This window comes from Meleagris gallopavo, chromosome 12 (assembly GCF_905368555.1).
Source record: "Meleagris gallopavo chromosome 12, MGAL_WU_HG_1.1, whole genome shotgun sequence".
Lineage (NCBI taxonomy): Eukaryota > Metazoa > Chordata > Aves > Galliformes > Phasianidae > Meleagris > Meleagris gallopavo.
In genome coordinates, this window is record NC_139415.1 from 12,037,215 (window position 1) to 12,049,669 (window position 12,455).

The window sequence follows — 12,455 nt, forward strand, 5'->3', positions numbered from 1 at the left end:
AAGTTGCACCTGCTTTCCACTGGTCACAAACACCCAGGACTTCTGGATTTTATACACGTTAATAAGTAGCAAAGCAGCAGAAGTGCTGCTTTGACACACTGAGCTTGAATTGTAAAAGAGGACTTTACCCTCCTGTTGTCAACTGTGTCAGTGTTACAGCATGTGCCGATTTTGTCTTTTAGTTTGAGATACTTTTAAAATTAAAAAGTTAATGTTATAATACTTGTTTGTAAGCTGCAGTTCTCAAACTTGCTGTATTAGTGACCTTTGCAAATACATCAGTTTAAAAGCACATAAGCATAGGAATTTCAGAACTTTGGCATTTGAGAGACGATTTCAAAAGTTAGCAGTTTTACTAAACCTAAACAACATGTCTACATAAGGACCTAAAAAAGCACCCCTGCATGATGAAAAAACATTCCTTTTCATATTCTTATGCATTCTTCAGCAAACCACTGTGCAGCCTCTAGAGAGTCAATCAGTCAGGGGTAGCTACTTTCCAACTTGGTTTTTGTTTAAGGAGTTTGCAGAAGTGCCCGTCCTGCCTTGCATTTCCAGGCAAGACGAAAACAGGTTCAGAGTGTATGTTGACTGAAGGTTCTGGAGCGCAGGTTCATTACCCTGGTATGAATAACACTACTGAAAGTGATCTCCTGCACTACCCCAGCAATACAAAGTTCCATAGCTCTTGGTAGCATACTGCTTCCTGAGAATAATGTTGCTGGTAGCAAGCCAAAGCCCTAGAAACTTCAGTGTCCTGAGCAGTAACTAAGGAGGCCCGTGCATACAAAGAATGCAACTTGTTACCCCAGGAGCCTAGGGAGCACAACATACCAGACTGATGAGATTGCAGTAATCTTGAAGAACTTCCTGAGATTTCCCTTGCTGCTTTCGATCCAAGATGTACTACTGCACGCAATAATCAAACCTGGAAAGAACAGAGAGGTGCACATGGTAAATATCAGGCCTCCAGCAGAGCGGGCTCAGTAGTCGCCTGGACAGCCCCAGACCCTGCAGTTCAAACAGCTATCTCAGATCACTCACAGGTGAGCTACCATGAGAACTTATTGAAGTTTATCCACATGTTACACTCCAACCGCTTCCTCCTGTGCAGGGAACAAGCCAGTAAGTGAACAGCTTTGATTTTTTTTATTTTTTATTTTTTTTGTTTTTTCTCTTTCCTTTTTGCTCCTCTCTTATCTCCTCATGTACAAGCTGCACAGCCATAATTGTTCTCAATCACCCAGCAGCTGCCATGCTGATATTATTATGTTTTTTTAATATATGTATCTTTTAAGATCAGAACAAGGAATTACATCTTGTACGGACACATAGCTGAGGGCTGCAGCATGAGATGCCACAGAACTCTTTTTAGAGTACCTGAGAAAGGATCCAAAAAGGATTTAGGAAGATTTTTCTTTGTTGTCAGGTAACTCTTGGGTGGAAAAAAAAATAATAATAAAGCCAGTTTCCACTTAATTCAGCATGCTTCACCTGCATCTGTGTATAATCTATAATATTCTCTGCAGCTTAAATTGAGTATGTTGAGCACAAGTCCAAGTCTATTCAGCACTTAATTAAAAAGAGAGCTGCACAACTATTAGCTGACAAGAAAACAGAGCCAGGAGTTTGGGTACTTCTAATCCCCTCCGAAATCAAACTGATTAATACAGCTGTTACAGAAGGACACACTCTTACAGAAACAGGGATTACCTTTATCTGTAACCATGGCAACTTTTCACTAGTTTATGTCAGTGCTGCTCTCCCGATAACTTGCCACTATCTCTTTCAGGCTATTTGTACAAGGCTTTGTATGCACCATCCGAGACCGTGAAATAACAAGCAGCTAAAATGTAAACTTACGTTCTTAGATCACTCTCTCCAAGGTATATTATGAAACACAATGTTTGTCATCCGTGTCAACAACACACGATTAGGTAAGTTGATTTTAATCTGTTATTATTTTAACGATTCCTTGTTTTGTAAGGCAAAAGCTATTTTAAGAGGTATCCTCAGAAGCACACACAGGATAGAGGAAATCCTTCCCTGCTGAAGACGCTATCAGGAAAGCAGTAAAATCAAGGAGTGCTGCCACTGATGTGTCAGCTTTGATACGCAGCATCGTAAGGAAAAAAAAAAAAAAAAAAAAAAAAAAAAAAAAAGCAGGAACACGCTGTTATTTTGGCCAGAATAAATATATTATGGATGAGGCCAGAGCCAGGCCTCTTATTCGAGGCTGGGCAGTAATTAATACGAAGAACAGGTGTTCGTACTGCAACAGCACATAAACAAACCAGGCAGAACTCAAAGAGCAAAGCGACAGAAGTTAAAGCAGACACGGGAAAGAGAGCAAGGAAGGAACTGGCAGATTTGCTTCCCCCAACTGCTGAGTTACCATTATCAACAGAGGAGGACCAGCTTTCTGCAAAAGGAATCGTTTCAGATGACACCAAGCCAAATCACTTGCTTGGAAGCAGGAGGAGAAAAAGAGCAGCTGCTTTCTTCCCCCCTCCCCCCCCACTTAAAGTTCACAGGGCAGCTCACAGCGCTGCACCCTTCCCCGCAGCGCACGCACTTTGGCACAGCTGAGAGAGCACGGAGCCTCAGAAGAACCGAAGGACCTCTTAGCTCCCCGTAACTCTTATGCAATGCCCCCCCGTGCGGGACAAGCCCGGACAGCCACCCAGGGAACGGACTTCAGAACGGCACGGCGCACCTCGGGGCAGCTCCCTTATCCGCCCAGGGACACGCGTACAAACACCTCTGCCCCGGGACGGCTCTGCGCACGCAGCCCGGCGGCCGCGGGAGGGGCGAGGGAGGAAGGAACGACCAAAAAAGGGAGAAAAACAGCCCCGAGCACGGCGGGGAAACAGAACAGAACGCGACAGCTCAGCGCCGAACCGCCGCCCGCAGCCGCCGCCGGCCCCGCCGCCCCGCTCTCACCTGCTGCCGCTGCTCCCGGCCCCGCTCGCTCCTCGCCAAACTTTTTCTCCCCTTTCTCCGTGTTTCCTTGCCCCGAGAGTGACGCGGGCGGGCGCTGATTGGAGGAGCCGCCGAAGGAAGGCCTGGAGGAAAGGGGGCGGCGCCGGGCCCGCCGCTAATTAGCGCAAGGAGACGGCGGCGACGTGAACCGCAGAATGGTGTTTAAAGGGACCGCGGCCTGTCCCGCGCGTTGTGTCCTTGTGAACTGCCTGGGGCCTTCCGCCTCCGCTTTGGGTTCTGTCACGACCTACGATACGTCACACGATAGAGCTTTCCGTGTGGCAATGTACTGCAGCTCATGTATTACACCTGCACTACAGCCTGACATTGCTGCACCTGCGAGGGGGGTCGTGGGGTGACGTTGAAGGGCGATGAGCGACTCGGTGGCCGCTAGCAGGCGGGGGGAGGACGGGATTCCAGAGGGATGAAACAAAGCAAATAAAAGAGGAATTTTATCTGTTGGGCCGAGACCGGGGGAGCTGTAAGGGAGGTCAGAGCAGCAGGTGAGCCGAGTCTGGGAGGAGAAATCCAGCTGCTGTGAAGCTCCAGGGAGCGGGGCAGGGCACGGAGATGGGCAAAACATTTCCATTTCTTATCAGGATGCTTAACAATGTTACAGAACGCGTGCCTGTTTTAGGGCAGAGGAATTTGAGGCTGTTCTGAGATAGGCATTGCAGGAGGACACGTGGTGTCAGCAAAAAGAAAGTCCCAGAAGAGACTTTCCGTCGGTCTGAGCTTCTCACTGCCTACAGTGTGAGCCCAGCAGGCAGACCCGTAAACCTGGCAAAGCACTGAATGGCAAGAAGACCCTTAATTATTATTGTTTTTTTAATATCTGAATTTGGATCAACACCAGAAAATGCTTTTGCAACCAGCGTGGAAATGCTAACATAGTTTTATAGCTATTTTGGTAGAGATTATTCACACTTGGCTGCCTTTGCTGATGCAATACGTCTTCCAAGTGGCAGGTTGCACGAGCAGAAGATGACCTGCATCTCATGTGGGTATCACAGCATTCCCCACAGCATTATTTGGAGTGCTTTCATGGCCTTGGCAGTAATCACAAGGAGCTGTGGGGAGCGATGATCACATTCCTCTCCGTAGTTGCCTCTTTTATATAGTTTTTTTATAAAGAAAACATAAAACCCCTTGGGTTCCTCTCAAACTACTTTATTTGTGCCAGGTTTCATCTCACTGTTTGAGATATAGTGGCTTACTAGGAGAATAGAACACGCTCTGTCTGCTTAGGGAAAGGCCAGCTGATTCTTCTGCAGTTGTGAGCAACCAACACAACAGCTGGCAGGGAATAAAAAGGGAAATGCAGACAGTGAATGAGATGGATACCTCCTGCCAGGAGATATTGACCAGCGACACATGGTGGAACAAATGTTAAGTTATGGCATCAAATGTCAAGGGGGAGCAGCAGAATGTTCAGATGTGATCTTGCTTGATTGCGAATGAAGCTCGTCGATTTTCTGATGTGCCAGAATGAGAAGGCTTACTCACAATAATGCTGGAGTAAGTGATTTCTTGAAATGTTCAGAATTGGTATGTTTGCTGTGGTCAGAAGCCACAACTCAAAAGAGGCAAACAAGTGGAAAATAGGGAACATAGAGCCACGTGTCATCTGCAGAAGGGCCTGTAGTCAAACTGTCTCTGAGAGAGAAAAGTAATGAAAAGGTGGCTGAGATAATTGGGTAATGGGATGCAGGTTAAAAAGTGAATGTGCATCTTGAGCAACTGTGAGTAGAAGATATATTAATGAAATAGAATTCAATTCTCTCATTTGAAGACCTCAAGACTGATAGGCCAAAAAAATAAGCAGTGTTTGGAAAGAGGGAAGTGTCTGATCAGAGAAATGAGTAAAGCAGAGAAGGACCTCCTGGACTTGGAAGGGATCAGAAATCAGCTAAAGAGGATGGAAGGTTAAACGTGGCCAGTAAATGAAAACAAAAGACCATTTTCTACAGAGCACAGAAAAGAAGTTAAAGGCTATTTATCCACCTCAGGTTGATAGCAATAGCTTTTGAAGAATACACAAGTGTTAGCAGGACATAGGGTCACTAAAAGCACATGTTGCTTGATAGGCAGTACATGGAGATGAACATCCCAACAACCTCATTCTACCAGACGTGATTTTGCTGTGAAAGAATAGTCAAAAAGAAGCTCCAAGCTCCACACTTTCAAGTGGGACTTCCTACTGCAAGCTGAAACACTAAAGAGGGGCATGAAAGGTTTCTCAGGTCTGCTGGTGATTTGATGATGTATGGGAAGATGGAACAACCCATGAACATTACTACCTCACTTACAGTGTCACAGGCCTGCATTATTTAGATATTTGTTGCATTTTAAGGTTCCTGTCACCTTGATACTTAGTAATACAGAAATAAATTGTGCCAAAGGGCCATCTGCCTCTCTAGAAAATGTATGCAAAAAATTCTGAAATAAGTTTCTTCTAATTTTTCCTCCCTTCTTTCCGTTATATTTGATCTATCCACCAGCATATAGGACCTTTTCATTTGGTTCCTGGTATGTACCCTTCTGCTATAGCAGCTTGTTATTTCTTCTTTTGCTAAAGCTTTGGAAATTACTTGAGGAATCTTAGTAATGTATTCATTTTGAGACAGATGCATCTTCAGAGACAGTAAACAGAAAGTCTCTTCTTCAGTTCAGTGGGCTTTGGATCAGGTGTTCGATGTTAACATCATTTCAGTTCTTATAACCTAGTTGTTTGGGGCCCAGCACACAGCCCCTGAGACTGCCGAGAATTTCACTGTGGCATTAATGAGAGAGGAATCAGCCTCTGCTTCCTAAGAGACAGCCTATATAAATCCAAAATAAATAACGCCAAAACTTTCTTGAACAGCTGAGGCTCAAATGAGATTTGATTTCATTCTGAATCTCGATGAATATCTCTCTGCGGTCACCCTGACCTCTGTTCCACTCCATACACTAATGGGATGAGTTGGAGTTTGTTATCCAAACCTGCTGGAAATTTGGTCCAATGGTTCTTTGGCAGTGCTCTTTAATCAGCAGCAATGCCAGCTCTCTCTTTGAATGCACACATTCAGAGATCCGTAGAAATAGAGTCCAAATCCTGCTTGTATTTGCAAGCCCAGAATGCTATTGACTTCAAGGGGGTTGCAGGAGCTTAGCCAAGAGCCAAAATTGGCCCAAGATTTTCAGATTCCCTCATGCTTCTGTTTATATGATGTTATCATCAAGAACTAACAGCAAACTTTATGCTGCATTTTACTTTTATATTACATAAAGGGTATTTACTGTGCTGATGTTATATAGTTGGCAAGAAAGATGCACATATAGAAATTAAAAAAAAATAAAACCAACGCTGATTACCATTAGGATTTCCATCTTTCAGTGTGCATTTTCCAAAACAACCCAGAGATTATTTCTCACCAGGAAAAAGCAGAAATGAAAATCCCATTCCTTGGCATTTCTCTATGACATTCTGGAGTCTTACTCATCCAACCCGTGATCAAATGGTCAGAAGAAAATCAGTTTAATAATTAAAAAAAAAAAGTTAAATGCTTTGCTTTCATTCTCTGTGCACTGGTTTCTTGATCAGATTCCCTCCCTGAAAAATCTTCATGTTTTTGTGCCTCTCAAGGGGCGGGAGCAGAAAACATGCTGTGGGAAAAGCTGAATGGTCACAAAGAACTACAGAGGAAAACAAAGGTAAAGACTGAGCATGAATGGATCAAACCTGTAAAAGCAAGTAGGTGGGACGCCCAGCAAAGCCCATCTGACTGCCAGGCAGCCAGGGTAGCACATCTGCCATCACGGCACTGCCTCAGAGCCAGCTGCCTGCTGGCACTTGGAGCTGTGGAGGAGACCTTGCAGCAAAGTGGATGCCGAGTGCCTTACTTGAACGGGGCACAGCGTAGGATGGAGATGCTGCACAGAGCCCTGTCTGCTCAGCATTTTCCAAAATGAGGCAGATTGTTTTGCCACACCATTACAAATCTGGGAGCCTCCTTCTAGATAGTCTTGTTTGGAAATCCGGGCTGGGGCCTTTTAAAGACTTAGCAACTCCCTAGTTAAGCTTTTAATATCCACGTTAAATAGATCACTGAGTGCGTCCTGGTATTCAAGAGAACAGTGGGCCATTCTTGGCTGACGAGTAACTTCTACACAAAGAAATTATTTGGTACCTCCTGCATTTGCTTTGTCTGTGCATAATGCAGTCTTTGAGGGAGGGACTTGTCCTTAGCACTGCAAACACCAGCTTCCTCTGTGCTCCTCAGTCCTCCCTTCATCAGCAGCAGCCTCTCAACCCAAGGGCCTCTGCGTAGGCTTGACTTTCACCCCACTGTTCTACAGCATTTTATTCTTAATCACTATTTAAACTTCAAATCTGGAGCCCTAAGTTCTGCAATACTAAATTATCCATATTCCACAATTGCTAAACCCTTGCCCAAACAGGTGACCAGACAGGATGCCCCATGGGCTAGCGATTGCTCCAGCAGCCCAGCACTAAGCTGTGAGTTTAAAGAGCTGTTCTAACAGGGCAGCAGCCTTCCTTCAGCCACCAAGAATAAAAAGCCTCCATGCACACAAGAAAGCTGCCTGCCTGGCTCAGTTCTGGTCCTCACAATTCAAGGGGAGCAAAGCTGCTGATCCCTTCGAAGCATTTAAAGTCGGCAGAAATGAGTGCATCCCTGGGGCTGCAACTGGCCAATTTTTGCTTTTGCAATTTTTGTTTGCCTTCGCTACACGTAGCAGAGCTCTTAGCTAATCGTGTGTCACTGGATTTCTGGATTTAGAGACAAAGAAGTGGCTGGCCTGCTCTGTGCAAATAGCTTTGGTGCTTGGCCACAGCGGGGCATCTGGAAAGCAAACAGCACATTTGACATGGCTGTCAAGGATCTAGATACAAGTGGTACAAATGACAAAGATGTCTGTCCATCCATCTACCTGCCTGTTCAGGAATGCCAAGAGCACCAACCTACGGCAGGTCTGACACTCTTGTTTGTTCCGTTCCCGTCCATTTGACCTTGCTGTATCAGACAAGCTATTTGTCAGAGCCAGAGAAATCTGCCGCAACAACAGAGGGAATATCTGGTGTCAGTATTTCCATCAAGAAGCTGGAGAATATCTCATTAGAGAAACTAAACCGGCGCTTTGATTGCTCGGAAGGAAGCCATTTGTTTTGCAAAAATCTCCGAGCTGTTATTCACTTCTTGTAAAATTATAATGCCTCAAGTCTTATTCTAAAGCAGCCTTGGATAGCTGGAATGGCTTGAAATTTGCAACCAATAAAAAATTTTACAGCAAAGCAGAGCTGATCAGTGCTTCCTAAGTGCAATAATTAATCTTTTCTGTCAAAATGTCATCAGATTTTGCTGGATTTAAGAACAACAAAATGTTTCATTGGAGAAAGTAATAAAACAGGACATTTCCATGGCTTCACAGATATTTCAAATGCATTTGACATTTGTATCTTTTCCTGAGAAAATTTGGAACTGAAACCCTTAATACACCTAGAACAAGCAGTTCGTCCTGGAACAGCCAGGTATTTTGTCACAGTCGGCTTGGAGCTGCCTCAGACTTTGGCAGAGGACACCAAACGTGAAGGGGATGGCTGCTGTGCTAGTGTCCTACCTGAGGAAAGAAGCCTGTGGAGTTGGCATATTGCAGCTGCAGCCCATGTGAGGACACAACTATAGAGTCAGGGAACACTAGAGATCTTTCCACCTCATTCCTATCCTATCCCTGCTACATTTTGTAAAACTAGATCTGGTTCACTCATGTAATGTTTAATTTACTTTGATCTGAAGAAATTCTGGTGCCCAGTTCCCTTTATTACCTTTTAACATCTTGTGCATTGTACAGAACAAATTAAAAACACAGACCAGCAACTTACCAGAGTTACACAGAAAGTGCCCGGATGCTCTTCCAGAGCAGAACGTTGGGGATTTGGATCGTGGATGAGTCAGAAGGTGAAGAGAGGCTTTGTCTTAACATCACGCTCCCAAGAACACTCACGCTACCTACAGACAGCTCAGCTAATGCTTCTTAACGTGCAGCAGTCAATGGGATGCTTCAGCCATCTGTGATTCCTGCTTTCTTTCCCACGATTCGTTCTCTGTCCATCTTTCTCCGTCTCTGCTGCTCACTTCCCCCTCTCCTGCTGCCCTGCAAAGTGTTTACTGCTGGGTAGTGGGATTATGACTTACCAATAATCCAGAAGATTATGACATCAGAGCACTCCATCACATCCTTTCAGCCTTTTATGCTGAAATCAGACCATTAGAAGCACACACTCTCCCAGCCTCTCCTGTGGCATCACTGCTTCCCTGATTACATTTTTCCCTTTGCCTCCTATGGAAGTGTTGGTCAAAATACACATCACACTGTGTGCACACACTGACATCACTGTGTGTGTCAGTACGAGTTTTGTACGCGCTGAATTTTGTGACACAGAGCTTCTTGTGCTGATCATTCATAGACATAACTTTTCTGTTTGCTCAATGCATTTCGTAGTCTTTCTCTTTTAAAAAATGGTGGAGGGGGATTTTATCCCCTTTTTTTAAACCATCTCTAAAGTTTGTGATATATTTGTGTCATTGTTCCTCCTCAGTCCTTCAGTCTTCATAATGACTTCATGCTGTGGTCTTATTTTTGCAGTAATGGCCAATTGATAATATTCTGACATATTTTACAGGCTTGCAAAATTTTCCTTCCTTTGGGAAACTGCTAATTATCAGAGTTACCACAATGAACTAATTCTGCAGAAAGAGGGCAAGGCACCACAGTACAGATCTCAGTCATGAGGAAGTTGGAATGTGCAAGTAATTCATATTTTTCCACAACTATTGCTTTATGAAACCTACCTTACACTGTGCTTTTCTCTCTTATGTAGTGCTCTGAGGAACCTGCTTGGCAATATTCACCTTACCTGTTTTCTTGTCCTTACTATACAAAATAATATTTATACACACCACATCGAGTTCACCAGCACTTGCTATGGATTATGGTTAACATACTGCAGTTAATTTGCTGGCATACCTAATTATACTACTGAATACATCAAGCACTAAGTTATATCTACCTGACAGCCATTGATGTGGCTGTTGAACAACACAGAAGCACCCAAGCTACCTTTAAATGAAGCTCAGGCACTGCTACCAGCTTAGCCACGCCGAGCCACGTGGACTGTAAAACTAGTCAGAATAACCCCATAAATATCTGAGTCCCCAGCCTGTGCCAAGTTACTATTATTGGTAAGCCAAGTCCATTCTGGTTATGAAACCAGAATACTACCAGTAAGCAGCTAGAAGGAAGGGATGGTCACCCAGCTCAGAATCAAGATGGGCCCATTTACAGTGCTGGCAGAGATTTGCTGGGGTCTGAGATGCTGGGCTACGTACTGCAGTATGAGACACTCAACCTTTTGTGCTACTTTTATGCTGGTGTCAATAATGTCCAGCAAAAAATACTGGGGGAAGCAGTGATCATTGGAAGCACTACTATGAAATGTGCTGGAGCCCTTGCTCTTGGAAGGGAGGAACTGGGAGAATTACCAGCCATAAAACAGAAAGCTATCTGATAACAAAACATCCCAGTGTAGTTTAGAATCAATATTAAGTCACAGGTAAATTAGAGAAAGCAAAGCAACAGGCAAAACAGAGAAAGTCATAAACCTCAAAGACCTGTGTATTGGTCCATATCTAACAACAAAAATTACCTACAGCATATGATTAATAGATGCCACAAGACAAAAGAGGCATAACCTCACTACAGTACATAGTGAGTGTTTTCTAGCACACTTGGGGCAGGTTTAATACAAGGGCAAGTATTTACACTCTTAATATTCTGTGGGAAAATTGATTGTTTGCATTGGCACCACATGTAAGAAGTATTTCAGTGGGGTCAGGATTGATTCTGCTCCTGAGAAATCCTGCTAACATCTGGGGAAATATTTGAGTAAAATTTCTAAGGGGTCAGATCCTGTGAGATACTTGACAACAAGGAGTAACTGCACATGAGCTTTACTCACTTAGCAAAGCAGAGCAGTTATCAGACACACATGGGTTGTGGAAGGATGGGGTTTTGACGTGCAGGGTCTAATACAGAGCTACAGAGATGGACAAAGACAGGGAGCACTAGCTGGGCACATTATTCCTTACTGTATCACACATGTTAAATAAAATAAGGCCCAGAGGAAAGCACTGGAGAGTGGTGGAATTTAGGAAGACATCAATGCTTTGCTGGCTAAATCAAGTGATGCCTTTTTATGGATGGTTTTTTTTATGCATTAAAATGATTTCCTCCTGCTGGCAGGGTGATGACTAAGGACAGATCTGAACAAATAACACTGACCACTTCTGTGCACGGACACGAACCTTCCAGCTGCAGTTGATCCCTTCCCCGGCTGCTACTTTTATGGCCTTGCGTACACCAGAGAATCAACACTTCAGCTTTGCAGCACTCTTTGTCATGTCAGGGTAATTAAAAGGATGCCACTGCACCTGGAAGAACTATAAAAGTGTCCTTATAAAAGCCTCAACAGTATTTAATATTTTATTCATTGCGATGTTGTTGTGTTTTGCCTGCAGTAAAACAGCCTCAAGGAAGCAAGGCACTACAGCTAAAGGCAAGCAAACATTTCCCCATCAACATGTTACTTGAGCTCAAAGGTTTTTTTGTCTTCCTGTTTTGAATCCTTGTATCTAACAACCTTCCTGCTTTCAAGAAAGAAAGAGAATTACTTCGCTAGAAGCAAGAAACCAGAGCAGGCAGAGTTTAAGCTTCCATTCTTTTTAAATGCGTGGAAAGGCCTCAAAACTTTACTTCCCAGGGAAATATATTTCATCTTTTGGTCTTACAATGCCTGAACTGCCCAGCATATAACGTTCTCTTCTGTTAGTGACTCAAGACCTAAAAGGAAAAATAAAGTTTAATATATACAAAATACATGGATTTCTTTGTTACAGAAGGTATTGCAAGCCAAACTGCACAAGCATAGACATAACTATTAAGGGAAAATTATGAAGTTGCCAACACATGTTCAAAGCAACACAATTGGTTTCCAAAATATAGGTTCAATATGTTCTTATTTGTCTACACTTTTTGATATGCTGGGAAATCATCCGTTATCAGCCTTATTTTTTAAACATGGAGACTGGAAACTTTGTCTGGTTGAAATTCTTGAGTGATAACAACTCCAGAACACAGATGCCAGAAAATCACCACCAAGCCATACGTCCTGCAGTAGAACTGCACACTTTGGCACCATTCACAAATGAAGTTATGTTTCCATACATGAAGTTCCCCATAAGTACACTGTTTTTCCATCCACCAACGTTGCATCAGAGAAAGAGGACTCTTTGCCTAAGATTTACAGGCATCATGCAGCATAGAGGGAAGTAAAAGCAGGCTGGGACATCAAGAAGTCCCCACTATGTTCTGCATATGCTCGGCTCATACATACACACACACACACACACACA

At 43.7% G+C, this 12,455-nt stretch overlaps 1 protein-coding gene and 1 long non-coding RNA gene across 4 annotated transcripts in view; one reads left to right on the forward strand and one right to left on the reverse strand.

Moving 5' to 3' along the window:
* Nucleotides 1–2,990, reverse strand: part of ZFAND6 (zinc finger AN1-type containing 6) — a 33,964-nt gene extending 30,974 nt beyond the window's left edge. The window contains exons 1-2 of the mRNA XM_085234374.1: nt 2,944–2,990; nt 835–928 (exon numbers count right to left, since the gene is read on the reverse strand). The gene's annotated coding sequence lies outside the window, so the exon portion shown is untranslated. The remainder of the gene's footprint in view (nt 1–834; nt 929–2,943) is intronic.
* LOC109369638 (uncharacterized) lies at nt 912–11,917 on the forward strand. Of its 3 annotated transcripts, none has more exons than XR_014885995.1 (3): nt 912–1,046; nt 1,793–11,450; nt 11,562–11,917. It is a non-coding gene; the product is annotated as an uncharacterized LOC109369638 (long non-coding RNA). The 3 variants fall into 3 exon arrangements; XR_014885996.1 differs by having other exon boundaries at nt 1,793–9,794; nt 11,287–11,917; XR_014885997.1 differs by having other exon boundaries at nt 1,793–6,678; nt 11,287–11,917.
* Nucleotides 11,918–12,455: the final 538 nt, after the last annotated feature.